This window comes from Pan troglodytes, chromosome 12 (assembly GCF_028858775.2).
Source record: "Pan troglodytes isolate AG18354 chromosome 12, NHGRI_mPanTro3-v2.0_pri, whole genome shotgun sequence".
Taxonomy (NCBI): domain Eukaryota; kingdom Metazoa; phylum Chordata; class Mammalia; order Primates; family Hominidae; genus Pan; species Pan troglodytes.
In genome coordinates, this window is record NC_072410.2 from 53,064,186 (window position 1) to 53,079,512 (window position 15,327).

The 15,327-nt window shown below is 41.1% G+C and overlaps 1 protein-coding gene and 1 non-coding gene across 4 annotated transcripts in view; both read right to left on the bottom strand.

Annotated features, from left to right (window-relative positions):
• Nucleotides 1-15,327, bottom strand: part of ANXA4 (annexin A4) — a 182,655-nt gene that overhangs the window by 149,136 nt on the left and 18,192 nt on the right. The window lies entirely within an intron of this gene.
• On the bottom strand, nt 10,090-10,192 carry LOC112208277 (small nucleolar RNA U13). Its single transcript, XR_002942691.1, has one exon. It is a non-coding gene; the product is annotated as a small nucleolar RNA U13 (small nucleolar RNA).

A 15,327-nucleotide genomic window follows, 5' to 3' on the forward strand; every position in this document is an offset into this window, starting at 1 on the left:
TTATGAGGCCAGGCACAGTGGCTCACGCCTGTAATCCCAGCACTTTGGGAGCTCGAGGCTGGTGGATCACCTGAGGTCAGGAGTTCAAGACTAGCCTGGCCAACCTGGTGAAACCCTGTCTCTACTAAAAATTCAAAAATCAGCAGGGTGTGGTGGCACACACCTGTCATCTCAGCTACTTGGGAGGCTGAGGTAGGAGAATCGCTCGAACCCAGGAGGCAGAGGTTGCAGTGAGCCAAGATGGGCCATTGCACTCCAGTCTGGGCAACAGAGTGAGACTCTGTCTCAAAAAAAATTATATATTTTTGAAGAACCTTTAATAACTTAAAGAGATATGATACAATATAATATTAAGCGAAGAAAAGAGACAAAATTTTATGTACAATAATTTTAATTATATGCATAAGAAATAGGCTTGGCAGGATGTGGTGGCTCATGCCTATAATCCCAACACTTTGGGAAGCTGAGGTAGAATGACTGCTTGAGGCCAAGGAGTTTGAGACCAGCCTGGGCGATATAGTGAGAACCTATCTCTACAAGAAATAAAAACAAAAATAAAAAAAGAAATAGCCTTAGAAGGAGATACACCAAAATATTAACAAATTTTATCTATTAGCAATGGGAATAGGGGTGTTTTTTTGTTTTATTTCCCCGCTCTGTTGCCCAGGCTGGAGTACAGTGATGCGATCTTGGCTCACTGCAACCTCCGCCTCCCGGGTTCAAGCAATTCTCCTGCCTCAGCCTCCCTAGTAGCTGGGACTACAGGCATGCACCACCATGCCCAGCTAATTTTTGTATTTTTGGTAGAGACAGGGTTTCACCATGTTGGCCAGGATGGTCTTAATCTCTTGACCTCATGATCCGCCAGCCTTGGCCTCCCAAAGTACTGGGATTATAGGCGTGCGCCACTGTGCCCAGCCAGAGATGGTTTTTAATTTATACTTTATTTTAAAATTGTCTACAAAGGACATATGTACTTTTATAACCAGAAACACTATTTTTAAAAAATTGAAGACAATACATATTTAATGAATTTAAAAGCAAATTCAAATACAATATAACATTTAAAAATTCAAATTCTCAAGAGGTTGAAAACCTAAATCATTTTATACTGTCTAGTAGACATTGCCTAGGTTTTCACAAGTCTCTGTCATTCACTACGCATGAGACCCTGAACTAGTTAACTAATTACCAATTCTGGGCCTCCCAGAATTTCAAAGACTTCATTTCCCGTAGGTCTATAAACCACATCTGTTTAGTTTAATTTTTATTTACTTTTAAGGTGAAATTCCTTTATTCACTTGTTTCTGAACCTACTATTCTAAACTCAAGAAGTTTTTAACATTAATATATTTCTTATTCACATTTTTTCACATTTCAAAATGACTTTGAAGAAGCAAACATTATTTTCTAATGATCTTGATTTAGTTTTTTAAAACTTCTTTTTATTGTGGCAAAATATAGATAACATAAAGTTTACCATTTTAACTATTATTATTATTATTATTATTATTCTTTTTTTGAGACAGAGTCTTGCTCTGTCGCCCAGGCTGGAGTGCAGTGGCATGATCTCGGCTCACTGCAAGCTCTGCCTCCCGGGTTCACACCATTCTCCTGCCTCAACCTCCCGAGAATCTGGGACTACAGGCGCCCGCCACCATGCTTGGCTAATTTTTTGTATTTTTAGTAGAGACGGGGTTTCACCGTGTTAGCCAGGATGGTCTTGATCTCCTGACCTCGTGATCTGCCCGCCTCGGCCTCCCAAAGTGCTGGGATTCATTTTAACCATTTTTAAGCATACAGATCAGTGGCATCAGATACGTTCACGTTGCTGTGAATCATCATCTATCCCCACAACTCTCCTGTTAAACAACAACTCTGCATTCCTCCCTCCCCGCAGCCCCTGGAAACTGTCATTCTGCTTTCTGCCCCTATGACTCACTCTTCCAGGTATCTCACTTTTGCTCAGCTTTAGGCTCTAAACAAGTCTTTTCTCTATCTTAGTTGAGAAGCCTGACAGTGTGAAAGAGGTAACTTTTAAAATTCTGAATGGTTTTAACATTGAGATGACATGTGCATACAATAAAAATGCACACAGATCCTTTTAAAATAAAATTTTAATCTATATTTATGTAAATACATATGTGATAGAGTATTATCAACATGACTATAAGGTCATGAGACTCACATGCCATTTTATTTTGAAGTCATATCATATACTTAAGTGAAATAACAGAATATAAAACTACATGCTGCAATTCTACTATGTAAAGAGAGTATCTTTGTATGGGGCAGGATGACTGAGGAAAATAAAAACAGTTTGGGCCAGGCGCGGTGGCTCACACCTGTAATCCCAGCACTTTGGGAAGCCAAGGCAGGTGGATCACGAGGACAGGAGATCGAGACCATCCTGGCTAACACAGTGAAACCCTGTCTCTACTAAAAATACAGAAAATTAGCCGGGCATGGTGACAGGCACCTGTAGTCCCAGCTACTCAGGAGGCTGAGGCAGGAGAATCGCTTGAACCCGGGAGGTGGAGGTTGCAGTGAGCCGAGATGGTGCCACTGCACTCCAGCCTGGGTGACAGAGCGAGACTCCATCTCAAAAAAACGGAAAAAAAAAAAAAAAAACAGTTTATGTTAGAGTACAATTTTTGAAATGAGATTTTAAAAAAATTATCAATAGTGTTACTGAGTTGGAGAATCAATTATTTTTTATTGTAAGAGGATGACAGATAATAGGTATTGAAGTCACAGGTTAATAATTTAGAGGAGAAAGGGCTGATAATGTCTTATATTTCAATGTTTCTAGAAAATCAGCCTGTGTGGAAACTTTTCCCAAGCTTACCCAATTTGAATCTTGAAAGTGTTTCTTTTTCCTCCCTAAAAATAAACACAGAAATTGTTGAGTGCTTCTGTAAAAAGACAGAAGCATAAAATGACCATTGTATTTCTATACATTAGGTACATGTTCCTTCACTAGCTTGCCCAGGAACAAAAGCAAATATCAATGGTTTGCTCTTATCAATTCATAATTCTTTATTTCCGTCACAGTGTGTTCCCATTGATTACACACAGGAATAAAAATAGAAAACTCTGAGCTGGTGCCTTTGCCAGTTGCGCAGATGACTTTCTGAACAAGGAAGTTTTATATGGGTGGATGGGCATAGGAACTTGGCTTGAAATGTTAAAAAGGCAGGAAAAAAACAGCAGAATCTATTTTTCACCGTGGGAGAGCCCAGGTTGTCCTGCTTATCTGAAATTAAGCCCAAATCCTAAAATTTCTGAATACCTGCTGTCAGCTTCCTGCAAACGGGCCAGGTTGCCTAAGGAATGTCATGAGAGAGCTGGTAGAGGCAGGGGACAGGACAGGCACCAGCAAACACCACTTCACCATGCAGCTATTTTCATGTCCTCCCAGCCCACTCAAGTGCTGATAACGGCTTGGATCAATTCAACAAACACATTTTGTATACCTCCTTTGCACCAGACACAGTGTTCACCAAGGCACGCAGGGTGGCCGCAGGTAAGAAGCACAGTGGGCAGCCAGCTGGGGGAATGTGTGACGGGACCCACTCTCCCTAGCCCCTTCACCCCAAAGCCTCGTGTAGGGTAAGGAACATCAAAATGGGACAGATTCAGTCCAGCCTCATATCTCCCCAGGTGCCTTAGTCTGCAGGGAGGCAGAATCCCAGGGGGATTCTCCCAGCCCACAGTCCTGTTTGGCACTGGGCTAGGGCCACTGAGCGAGAGAGGCAGTTGGTGCAGAAGTCAGCTCCCACTGAGGGTGGCTGCAGGTCAGCACTTTTCTCCTTCACTTTGTGTGTGTGTGTCTTTGAAAAAAATGTTTCTTTTCTTTTTTTTTTTAATATACTTTAAGTTCTGGGGTACATGTGCAGAACGTGCAGGTTTGTTACATAGGTATACACATGCCATGGTGGTTTGCTGTGCCCATCAACCCGTCATCTACATTGGGTATTTCTCCTAATGCTATCCATCCCCTAGCCCCCCAATCCCCAACCCCCAACCCCAGCGTGTGATGTTCCCCTCCTTGTGTCCATGTGTTCTCATTGTTCAACTCCCATTTGTGAGTGAGAACATGCAGTGTTTGGTTTTCTGTTCTCATGTTAGTTTGCTGAGAATGATGGTCCAGCTTCATCCATGTCCCTGTAAAGGACATGAACTCATCCTTTTTTATGGCTGCATAGTATTCCATGGTGTATATGTGCCACATTTTGTTTATCCAGTCCATCATTGATGGGCATTTGGGTTGGTTCCAAGTCTTTGCTATTGTGAACAGTGCTGCACTAAACATACCTGTGCATGTGTCTTTATAGTAGAATGATTTATAATCCTTTGGGTATATGCCCAGTAATGGGATTGCTGGGTCAAATGGTATTTTTCATTCTGGATCCTTGAGGAATTGCCACACTGTCTTCCACAATGGTTGAACTAATTTATGCTCCCACCAACAGTGTAAAAGTGTTCCTATTTCTCCACATCCTCTCCAGCATCTGTTGTTCCCCGACTTTTTAATGATCGCCATTCTAACTGGCATGAGATGGTATCTCATTGTGGTTTTGATTTGCATTTCTCTAATACCAGTGACGATGAGCTTTTTTTTTTTATATGTTATGTATACTAATTGACTATATAGAGAAAAAAATACATTGACTTTCCATAAAGCCACTACCAGCGTCATAAAATATTAGTGTGTTCCCTTAATTGTTTCAGGTCTTTAAAAAAAGAAACAAAGTGATTAACACTGTTGAAACCGTTTATGAACCTCTCCCCAAACCCTTTTACTTCCCTCTCTCCCCATGCATAGTCATCATTCTGAATATCTTCTTTGGCATTTACTAGCATGTTTTTATGCTATTTCTACACATGTAGGTATCCACAAAAATATTGTTTGGTTTTGCTGTTTTTAAAAGGTATAATTTATATAAACGAAATTATACTATAATCTATTTATTAGATACATAATATTGTTTAAAATACATAATAGGCTGGCTGTGGTGGCTCACGCCTGTAATTCCAGCACTTTGGGGGGCCAGGGCAGGCAGATCACTTGAGGTCAGGAGTTCAAGACCAGCCTGGCCAACATGGCAAAACCCCGTCTCTACTAAAAATACAAAAATTAGTTGGGTGTGGTGGCACACAACTGTAAACCCAGCTACCCAGGAGGCTGAGGCAGGAGAATCACTTTAATCCAAGAGGCAGAGGTTGCACTGAGCCGAGATCACACCACTGTACTTCAGCCTGGGTGACAGAGCGACATTCTGTCTCAATCAATCAATCAATCAATCAATCAATAAAATACATAATAAAGTACATAATAAATTTTTTTCACTCAGTAGTGTTTTATATTCAACCATGTTGATCCATGTAACTGTGGTTCATGAATATCCCACAATTTATCTCCAATCTATAAATAATGGGTTGCTTCCAATTATATTTGTTTGTTTGTTTGCTATAAAAACAATGTTTTAAGATCATTTCCCACGTGTCTCCTGGTACCCATCCTCAAAAGTTTTTCTAGGATGTAAACATGTGAGAATTGAATCACTGCGTCATAAGGTTTGTGCACTTTTAATAAAATATCAAACTGTTTTGCAAATTAGTTGTACAGTTTATACTCTCAGTTGCAGTGAATGAGAGTTCTAGTTGCTCCACATCTTATCAACACTTGTTGGTTTCTGACTCTTTAGCAGTGATAGTATGCCTTACCAAGGATTGGTGTTGCATTTCCCTGACTATGAATGAGGTCAAGCAACTTTTTTGTGTACTTATTGACAATTCATATGTGTGTATATATATATATATATATATTTTGAGATGGAGTCTCACTATATCGCCCAGGCTGGAGTGCAGTGGCGCAATCTCAGCTCACTGCAACCTTTGCCTCCCAGGTTCAAGCAATTCTCCTGTTTCAGCCCCCCGAGTAGCTGAAATTAAAGGCATGCGCCACTACACCTGGTTAATTTGTATTTTTGTATTTTTAGTAGAGACAGGGTTTCACCATGTTGGCCAGGGTAGTCTAGAACTCCTGACCTCAGATGATCCACCAGCCTTGGCCTCCCAAAGTGCTGGGATTATGGGCATGAGCCACCATGCCCAATTCATATTTTTTATTCTGTAAAATGTGTTGACAGGTCTTTTTTGCATTGCTTTTTCTCTTGTGTTGTTTCTTATGGATTCACAGGAGTTCTTTACATATTCAGGATGCTAAACTTTTCTGTTACTAGAGTTGCAGATATTTTGATTGAGTTTTAGCCTGTCATTTTATGCATTTTATGGTATTTTTATAAACAAAAGTTATTGATTTTAATGTAGTCTCAAATTTATCATTTTTTAAAGGTTTGTGCTTTTTGTGTTTTATTTAAGGAATCCTTCTCCACCACAAAGTCATAAAGCTATTCTACTCATTCTATTATCTAAATATTTAAAACATTTGCCCTTCACATTTAGGTCCATTCTGAATTGATTATTGATAGTATTCCCTTCTTTTTTTTTTTTTTTTAGATGGAGTCTGACTCTGTCACCCATGCTGGAGTGCAGTGGTGTGATCTTGGCTCACTGCAGCCTTGACCTCCTGGGCTCAAGTGATCCTCCCACCTCAGCTTCCTGAGTAGCTGAGCCTACTGGTGTGCACCATCATGCCTGGCTAAATTTTGTATTTTTGGCAGAGACAGGGGTCTCACTATGTTGCCCAGGCTGGTCTCAAACTCCTTAGCTCAAGCAGTCTGCCCTGTTTCAACCTCCTAGAGTGCTGGGATTACAGGTGTGAGCCACCACGCCTGACCCTGAATTGATTTTTATGATTGATGTAAGGTAAGGGTCCACTTTCATTTTTTCCGTAGATAACCAAATTTTCCAGTACTATTTACTCTTCCCCATGTATATGTCATCTATCAGGTCTCCATTTATCCATAGGTCAATTTCTGGTCTCTCTATTCTGCCAGTTGTCTATCCCTGTGCCCATGCCACATTGTCTTAGTTACTATAACTTTATAATTAGGGTGACCTTGCTTCAAGTTTACTGTGGACCAGTCACCATCTCTATTTTAGCATTTGTCTCATTTGTCTTTTTTTTTTTTTTTTTTTTTTTTTTGAGATTGAGTCTCGCTCTGTCGCCAGGCTGGAGTGCAGTGGTGCGATCTCAGCTCACTGCAACGTCCACCTCCCAGGTTCAAGCAATTCTCCTGCCTCAGCCTCCCAAGTAGCTGGGACTAGAAGTGTGTGCCACTACACCCAGCTAATTTTTGTGTTTTTAGTAGAGACGGGGTTTCACCATGTTGGCCAGGATGGTCTCGATCTCTTGACTTCTAGTGATCCACCTGCTTCGACTTCCCAAAATGCTGGGATTACAGGCATGAGCCACCGTGCCTGGCCATTTGTCATTTTTTAGCCACATATTCATAGTTGCTTTATAATATGCTGGAATGAGTTTAGTAAACCTTCACTTTGTGCTTCAGTTTCTACCCTGTCTCTAGTGTATAAGACACGTGTGCAGCAAACACAGGTTTGTGACACAAGGTTAAAAGTGGAATATCACTAGTAATGATCAGTACTTTTCCCCCCAACTCTTCCCAGAGGCAAGATAACTATTAAGTCTCTTTCAAGGGCAGTCTGCTGGGCACTTATCAGTAAAATAAGGCAAGGAAGGTGAACTCTTTACAATCTTGAGTAGTGGTGGGAGAAGTATTAGATGTGCCTGCTCCTGATGACTATTTGGTATACAAGACAGTAGGATGAGGCCAGCCAGGCAACAGAGTCAGTGGGAAACATGAGAAATTCTAGATTAGATTATATAAACTATGTGCAGGAAATAAGGCTGAACAGTCCTGCAATAAAGAATATAGAAGGTACATGGACATTCTTGTTACAGTGGTTTGGTATTTATTGTATGGTAAAATCTATGATTCTTTTTTTTTTTTTGAGATGGAGTCTCACTCTGTCGCCCAGGCTAGAGTGCAGTGGCGCGATCTCGGCTCATTGCAACCTCTGCCTCCTGGGTTCAAGCAATTCTCCTGCCTCAGCTTCCCAAGTAGCTGGGATTACAGGTGTGTACCACCATGCCTGGCTAATTTTTTGTATTTTTAGTGGAGACAAGGATTCATCATGTTGGCCAGGCTGGTCTCAAACTCCTGACCTCCAGTGATCTGCCCACCTCTGCCTCCCAAAGTGTTGGGATTGCAGGCGTGAGCCACTGCGCCCGGCCTTATGATTCTTTATAAACAAAAATTTGTTTGGTTACACCCTTATACTGGTAATAAATTGTTTGACAAAAATGAGCTCAAAGAAGGCCAGGGGCGGTGGCTTAGGCCTGTAATCCCAGTGCTTTGGGAGGCCGAGGCGGGTGGATCACCTGAGGTCAGGAGTTTGAGACCAGCCTGGCCAACATGGTGAAACCCCATCTCTACTAAAAATACAAAAATTAGCCAGATTAGGGGGCGTGGTGGCACATACCTGTAATCCCAGCTACTCAGGAGGCTGAGGCAGGAGAATCACTTGAACCTGAGAGGCGGAGGTTGCAGTGAGCCGAGATCGCACCACTGCACTGCAGCCTGGGTGATAGAGCGAGACTCTGCCTTCAAGAAAAAAAAAAAAAGGCTCAAAAGGAATGGAAATAAAGTATATGTTTAAATAAATAATTTTAATTTCTCAAGAAAATACATGATGACTATATAACATTTGTGTGTCAGCGTTTACCATCTTGTGGGACATGTGGTAATATTACTGACCACGTGAATACCAGAAGGCAAGCCTGCTGCAGAAGCCAAAGTGTCTCATTCCACAGACAGGAGTTATACACAGCGTAAGATGGCTGTGCCTGAAGACAATGAATTTCCACATGCAGAAGGTGAGTTTTACATATCACTCAGTGAAACCTAACTTCATCAAGATGAAATGACGGTTCTAAATTAATATTTTTTATTATACACATACATGTATGTGTCTATACATATATAATGAGAAAGATATATATGTGTATATTTACCTATACACAAATGTAGAGAGAAATACCTGGAAGACTGTATCTCAAGAGTGATTGTCTCCAGGAAAGGGACAATTCATACTTTTTTTAAAAAAATTTTTTGTAGAGACAGGGTCTCACTATGTTGCCCCAGGCTGGTCTTAACTCCTGGGCTCAAGCAATCCTCCCACCTCAGCCTCCTAAAGTGCTGGGATTACAGGCATGAGCCACCATGCCATATATCATACTTCTTTGTCTTCATTTAGCTTGTCTATGTTCTCTGACTCATTCCTTATACTTCTGTAATAACAAATAAAAATAGAAAAAAATTTCACTTGGAGGGGAAATGACTGAATTCATAATCTTTAGTAAACAACCTAGAGTTTATAAAACAGATAAGCATGGACTTATAAACCGGTCCATGCATCGTATTAATGGCCCTAATTAAAGGCTACCCGGCTCCACACTCTTTGCCTTGTAATTTTATTGTCCCTTCCTCCTGTTACTGAACATTCCTCTGGTAACATACTTAGGCCAATGGAATGTTATCAGACATGAGACGAGCAGGGACTTGAAAAGCACCTGTGCATTTCTGCATGCTCACTAGTGCATCTCTGCCTCAGCATGACGGCTTGTCCCAGCTAGCCCAATGGAGGAATGCAAAGACACGTGGAGAAAAGCAGAGACCATCCTAGTCCCACAAATTCCAGTCAACCCCCAATACACAAGAGAGCCCAGCCAAGATCAACTGCTGATTCCGGGTGCAGCAGCAAGTCCCATCTAAGCAGGAAGAATGGCTCAGCTGCCATGGCCTTGGGAGCAATAAAAATGAGTCTTCAGGTGCTTTGTTATCCACATTGTTGGGTCAATAGATAACTGATAATAAAGAATAGATCACATGCTATGTGGAGAGGAGAAGAAAAGGACAAAAGAGACAAAAAAGAGAGAGAAGAACTGACATAAATGTTGCCACAGCATCCCCATACATCACATCACAGGATATCCTGTCCAGTTCTCTACAGATAGGCCAGAGTATTTTGTACATTGGACTAAATCAGTCTATAACACTTTTATGGGACTTTTATTTTTCTTTCCTTTTTTTTTTTTCAGGTCAGATGGGTAATGTGCCGAGGTCATAACAAGGTTTGAGTGTGGCACATCTCACACATGTGCGTGAATACCAATCATTATGCCCATGAACTACAAAAGGATCTCTTTCTTTTTTTCAATAGCTTTGTCGAGGTATTCACGTGCCAGTTTACCTGTGTGAAGTGTACAATTCAATAGTTTTTTGTATATTCACAGAGTTGTGCAACCATCACCACAATCAATTTTGGAACACTTGTATCACTTCAAAAAGAAATGCTGTACCCATTAGCAGTCTCTTTCATTTCCTTCCCACCCTCTCTGCCTCCTCAGCTTTAGGCAACCACTAATCTAATTTCTATCTCCATAGAGTTGCTTATTTTACTATTTTATTTTATTTCATTTTATTTTATTATTTTATTTTATTTTGAGATGGAGTCTCACTCTATCGGCCAGGCTGAAGTGCAGTGATGTGATCTCAGCTCACTGCAACTTCCACCTCCCAGGTTCAAGTGATTCTTGTGCCTCAGCCTCCTGAGTAGCTGGAACTACAGGTGTGCACCAACACGCTTAGCTAATTTTTGTATTTTTAGTAGAGGCAGGATTTTGCCATGTTGGCCAGGCTGGTCTCAAACTCCTGGCCTCAAGTGATCCTCCCACCTTGGCTTCCCAAAGTGCTGGGATTACAGGCATGAGCCACCACACCCAGCCTGATATTTTATATTATATGTGGTCCTTTGTTACTGGCTTCTTTCACTTAGCATAATGCTTTAAAGATTCATCCATGTTGTAGTATGTATCAGTACTTAATTCTTTTTCATTGTAGAATAATATTGCATTGTGTGAATATTCCATATTTTGTTTATCCATTCATCAGTTACTGGACATTTTGGTTGTTTCCACTTTTCGGCTACTATGAATAATGCTGCTATGAACATTTGTGTATAAGTTTTTTTGCATACATATGCTTTTATTCCTCTTGGGTATATCACTATGACTGGAATTCCTGTGTCATATGGTGATACTGTTTAACCTTTTGAGAAACTGGCAAACTGTTTTCCACCAGTTGCACATTTTACATTTCTACCAGCATTGTATGAAAGTTCCAGCTTCTCCACATCTTTGTCAACACTTGTTATTGTCTGTTTTTTCAATTACAGCTACCCCAATGGCTGTAAAGTAGTATCTCATTGTGGTTTTGGTATGCATTTCCCTAATAATCAATGATATTTAGCACCTTTTCATGTGTTTATTGGCCATGTGTGTACCTTCTTTGCAGAAATACCTATTCAGCCCACACTGGAGTGCAATGGTGTGATCTTGGCTCACTGCAACCTCTGCCTCCCAGGTTCAAGTGATTCTCCTGCCTCAGCCTCCCAAGTAGCTGAGACCACAGGTGCCCACCACCACGCCCCACTATTTTTTTGTATTTTTTGTAGAGACAGGGTTTCACCATATTGCCCAGGCTGGTCTTGAACTCCTGACATTGTGATCCGCCTGCCTCAGGCTCCCAAAGTGCTGGGATTATAGGTGTGAGCCACCATGCCTGGCCCTTGTGCATTTTAAATTAGGTTATTTGTTGCTTTTTATTGCTGAGTTGTAAGAGTTCTTTATCTATTCTGAGTACAAGTACCTTATCAGACATATGCTTGCACATGCTTTCCCCCATTCTGTGGGTTGTCTTTTTGTTTTCTTAAGTGTGTTTTGAAGAGTTCTTAATTTTGATGAAATCTAATTAATCTGTTTTTTTATCACTTGTGTCTACAAGCTTTGGATTCAGCTACAGTATCAGAAAGGAGACTTGCCACTAAGGATAAAAATTCCCCTCTTTACATGCCTTGGGCTATTTAAATGAGTATAGGGATAGGAGATTCAGAAGTCTAGGCTAAAACTCACTTTTATCTGGAAATGTTCTGCTTGTTTATTGCTCCAAAAAAATAACACCCACAATTCCGGGGTGGAGTCTCACTCTGTCGCCCAGGCAGATGATTGAAACAATCATTTATTGTTGTTATCTCTCATGATTCTGGTGAGTGACTGGACTCAGCTAGGTGGTACCACTCAGAGTGTGTTGCCTGGCTGCCATGAGACAGGGATAATGCTGGAGTCATCTTGAGGGCCTCAGAATCATTCACATGTCTGGCACTGGGACAGGGAAAACTCAAACCGCTGCGGGCTTCAACAGCCAAGGTTCCTCGGACTCTATTTTAACGTGGTCTGTTCACGTGATCTCTGCCGCACGGTGGTTTCATGTACTTATATGCTCCAAAGGCACATATTACGAGCGAGAGAGCTAGATGGAAGCTGTACTACCTTTCAAGATGCGGTTTTGAAAGTCACATAGCAGTACTTTATTTATTTTTGTTTATTTTGAAACAGAGTTTTGCTCTGTCACCCAGGCTAGAATGCAGTGGCGCGATCTCAGCTCATTGCAACCTCCACCTCCCAGGGTCAAGTGATTCTCCTGCCTCAGCCTCCTGAGTAGCTGGGATTACAGGTGCATACCATGACACTCAGCTAATTTTTGTATTTTTAGTAGACACGGGGTTTTGCCGTGTTGGCCGGGCTGGTCTCGAACTCCTGACCTCAAGTGATCTGCCTGCCTCAGCCTCCCAAAGTGCTGGGATTACAGGCATGAGCCACTGTGCATGGCCAACATAGCATTACTTTAGAGGTGCAGTCACAGAAACCCATCCAAGAAGCCTGCCTGGGTTCAAGGGGAAAGGACATAGATGCCATCTCTTGATTGAGGTAGGGGGTAGGGTTTTTGGAAGAGCACATGGGATTGAACATACTGTTGCTGCCAATTTTGAAAAATACAGTCTGCTGCAGGAAGTTTAATGTGACTTGTTGAATTAATAACAGTTGTATACCGTCAATAGTAATACTTACTGACACCTATTCTATGCAAGAATGTAACTGATATAGCTGTTGTGAAGATTAACTGATTGATACCATTGATGTGAATCACCTAGAATAATGACTGGCACATAGTAAGTGCACATAGTAAGTAAATGTTAGGTGTACTCTAGAAAGTACTTTAGAAAGCTGTAACTATAGTGTTAGCTTATTACCCTTCCCCACCATTCAATTTTTAGTTGTTCATTTTGCTATTCATTTAAAAAAACACACACACAAAAGCTTTCTTGATTTATGTCCTTATTTTGGTGGAAAAGCTTTCACCATCTGAAAGCTTCTTGAAAAAAGGTACGTGGAAGATAAATATTTTCAAATTGTATGTGTCTGAAATACATTTACCCCCACGCTTTACTACTACATTTGGATGGGTATGAGAATCTATGTTGGAAGTTATTTTCCCTCAGATTTTAAAGACATTATTCCATTGTCTTTCAGTTTCATGTGTTGCTACTGAGAAATCAGATGCCATTCTCATTCTGGATTCTTTAAGTGAAACTTCATTTCCTCCTAGGCACTTGTAAGATCTTCTCTATGTCCTCAGTCTTCTATATCACAACGTGCCTTGGTGTGGTTCTGGTTTTGTCCATTGCACTGTACTCAGCACTTTCAATGTGGAAATTCATGCTCTTTAGTTCTCAAAATATATAATTGAATTATTTAATTCATTTCTTCCCCTGTTTCCCAGATGTCCAGGGCTGGCTTTCTAATCTTAACCTTTCTTATTTCTTTCCCTTCTCTTTGCCTTTTGCCTATGCATTCTAGGATAATTTCTAACTTTATCTTCTTAACATTCTACTGAGTTTTTCATTTTTGCTATCAGATTTTTAATTTAAAAGAACTCCATTTGGTTCTCTGAGTGTTCATTTTTTAGAGTATTCTTTTTTTATTGACACAGGGTCTCTCTATGTCACCCAGGCTAGAGTGCAGTGGCTGTTCACAGGCATGATAATAGCACACTACAACCTCAAACTGGGCTCAAGCAATCCTCCTACCTTAGCCTGTGGAGAAGCAGGGACTACAGTCTTGTGTCACCATGCCCAGCATTTCTGATCTTTCTCAGAGAAGCTCAATAGTAGATTTCTCAAAGTTTTCTTCTCCCCATAGTCTTTTTCTTCCTCGTTTCATTTTCTCTGTTAGCGTGTTTTGGATTCTATCTTTATTGTCAGATCCTTCCCTTATATTGTGATGACCTTTGGCTCTGCTCTTATGTAAGTGTGCTATATTTAGCAAAAAAAAAAAAAAACAAACAAAAAACAAAAGGCCAGGTGCATTGGCTCACGCCTGTAATCCCAGCACTTTGGGAGGCCGAGACGGGAGGATCATGAGGTCAGGAGATCGAGACCATCCTGGCTAACATGGTGAAACCCCGTCTCTACTAAAAATGCAAAAAAAATAGCTGGGCGTGGTGGCGGGCGCCTGTAGTCCCAGCTACTCAAGAGGCTGAGGCAGGAGAATGGCGTGAACCTGGGAGGCGGAGCTTGCAGTGAGTGGAGATCATGCGACTGCACTCCAGCCTGGGTGACAGAGCGAGACTCCATCTCAAACAAAAAAAAGAAAAAGAAAAACCAGGACATCTGGTTAAATTTGAATTTTAGATAAACAACAAACAATTTTTAGTACATGTATGTCTCATGCAGTATTTAGGACATACTTATAGTACATGAGTATTTTATATTTTAGTAAAAAATTATTTACTGTTTAACTGAAAATCAAATTTAACTAAGTGTCCTATATTTTATCTCGCAACCCTAAGAGTGAGGTCTACAAAGCTGCCTGGAAGCCCTGAGTGCGTGTGTAAGTGGGTGGGGCTTGACAAGGGTGAGTTTACCAACAGGTTGTTCCAGTTTCATTGCATAAATGATTACATCTCTTCAGGTCTTTCCTCTTAGATTCCCCAAAGAAAAGTATTCCAAATTCTCCATCCTGGTGAGTTTGAACCTGGCTGCCAGAGTTCTAGGAGCCAAGCAGGAAGAATACCAGGCAGCTCAGTAGACATCATCTTAAGTTTCATATGGCTCTTCAATTTCAGTACAGTAGCCCTAGTCTTGTGTTAATTTCATGGCCTTGATGAAAGATGGCTGCAAATTCTTTGCACCCTCCCACCCCTCCCCACTCAGGGATGGAGCCTAATCCCCTTGCCTTAAATCTAGACTGGCCCTAGTGACTGGCATGATTTATAGAATGCAACAGAAATAATGTTCAACAGCTTCCAAGCGTGCATAGGAAGGCTTGTAACTTCTGCCTGGATGTCTTGGAGTATCCTTTCTGGAAACCCTGAGCCTCCATGAAGGAAATCTGACCCTGAGCCTGCCATGTGAAGGGGCATGTGTAGATGCTCTAGT